Source organism: Hydra vulgaris, chromosome 05, assembly GCF_038396675.1.
Source record: "Hydra vulgaris chromosome 05, alternate assembly HydraT2T_AEP".
In the NCBI taxonomy this organism is placed as follows: Eukaryota; Metazoa; Cnidaria; class Hydrozoa; order Anthoathecata; family Hydridae; genus Hydra; species Hydra vulgaris.
Window position 1 is genome coordinate 35,723,627 of NC_088924.1, and position 2,807 is coordinate 35,726,433.

A 2,807-nucleotide genomic window follows, 5' to 3' on the forward strand; every position below is an offset into this window, starting at 1 on the left:
TATATATATATATATATATATATATATATATACATATATATATATATATATATATATATATATATATATATATATATATATATATGTATATATATATATATATATATATATATATATATATGTATATATATATATATATATATGTATATATATATATATATATTTATATATATATATATATATATATATATATATATATATATTAGGGTGCATTGATAAACATATATATATATATATATATATATATATATATATATATATATATATATATATATATATATATATATATATATATATATATATATATATGTATATATATATATATATGTATATATATATATATATATATATATTAGGGTGCATTGATAAACATATATATACATATATATATATATATATATATATATATATATATATATATATATATATATATATATATATATATATATATATATATATATATATATATATGTAAATTATGTTAGTGTATTTTACAAATAGAGTGCTCAATGTTCTTATAGAACAGAGCAATAATAAATTAGTAAAAAACACTTATCTAACTTTTATCTTCGACTTGAAGTTTCACCATTGCTGGATCATCAAGAAGAGTCCTCTTCCTGATGATCCAGCAATGGTGAAACTTCAAGTCGAAGATAAAAGTTAGATAAGTGTTTTTTACTAATTTAATTTACTAATTTATATATATATATATATATATATATATATATATATATATATATATATATATATATATATATATATATATATATATATATATATATATATATATATATATATTAGGGTGCATTGATAAACAGAATTTTTTTAAAATTGCCTTGTAATAGCTCTAAATATATGCTATATAATAAAATATCACTGAATTAACAAAAAATTTCGAAATTAAAATATTTTTAGAGTTGCCTCTTGTCCCTTGAACATTTTAGGGCCCCTAATATTCTGGGGAAAAAAAATTCTTCAAAAGTAGATCAACCTGGTACTCAAAAGAAGCAAAATTTTATAAAATATTATTTGTTTTATGTAAAAATTACTAATTTGAATTTCATTGCATAATAACTATGGTTTTTCAACTAAAAATAAAAAAAGTACATTTTTACAGGTTTTTCAATAATATTTTTTATTTAAAGTTTTTTTTAAAACAATTATTATTTTCGAACTTTTTATAAAATTTCACTTCTTTTGAGTACCAGGTTGATCTACTTTTGAAGAATTTCTTTTCCCCAGAATATTAGGGGCCCTAAAATGTTCAAGCAACTAGAGGCAACTCTAAACATATTTTAATTTCAAAATTTTTTGTTAATTCAGTGATATTTTATTATATAGCATATATTTAGAGCTATTACAAGGCAATTTTAAAAAAATTCTGTTTTTCAATGCACCCTATATATATATATATATATATATATATATATATATATATATATATATATATATATATATATATATATATATATATATATATATATATATATATATATATATATATATATATATATATATATATATATATATATATATATATATTAGGGTGCATTGAAAATTTTTTTTTCCCAAAATATTAGGGGTCCTAAAATGTTCAAGCGACTAGAGGCAACTCTAAACATATTTTAATTTCAAAATTTTTTGTTAATTCAGTGATATTTTATTATATAGCATATATTTAGAGCTACTACAAGGCAATTTTAAAAAAAATTCTGTTTTTCAATGCACCCCAATATATATATATTGCAAAAAAACACGATATTTTTTTATGCATGTTTTATAAAATTTTGTTATAAATTTTGCTATTACGTTTTAATCATTAAAAATATTTTGTTACTTTAATTCGAAACTTTTTTAATTACGTTTTTTAATCGTTTTGCACATTTCATTATGTTACTCAAATGAGCATAACTTTTTTTGCAATGATTTTTTTTTCATAAAGTTTTCACCATTTTATTATAAATTCAAAGTTCTTTCGAACCATATATAAAACTTGAATAAATAAGTAAATGGTTTAAAATTTTTACACACGTACCTAATATTAGAATGATAAGTTTTTAAGAAAAAAATCTGGGTTCGTTTACTACAAATACATTCGAACATATTTAAAACTCAATATTAGTCTAACAATCATGTCTCTAAACCTCACCTGCTTTGAAAATGAAAAAATTTATGCTTACTTTGAGAAGCAAAAAATCAATGTTCCAACGAGCTATTGACCCATAGTTTTTCGAAAATGTTTTTACACCTATATACTTTCAATAAATTAAAAGACTTCTATAGGTGATATTGTCTAAATAAGGATATTTTTATTTTAAAAAACTTTTGACAGAACAAACTGATGTTAGAAACAGTCGTTATTTAATAAATAAAAATTTTCAACTTTGGTTCGTAATATATGAAATTGATTTATTATTCACCCTTAATTCAAATATTTTACTTACTTAAGTTATAAAAAAAGTAGATTTATGATTTAAGTTAAATTAAATCATTTAATAATTTAATACATTTAAAAAATAAAAATATTTACCCTAATTTTTTTATTAGTGCACATACTTAATGTATATAATACCATTTCTTTAATATACTTTTAATATCATGTATAATTTAATATTATACATATATAATATACTATTTTTTATGACACAGTTCATAAAAATTTACAAAATAATTAATGTTAATTAATTGCTATTAAAATGCCTAATAATTAAAATTATTTATAGATATATTAAGTGATTTTTTAACGATAGTTTTTATAGTTTTTATATCACCCATAATAAACATACATAAATAGATTCAACTCTATT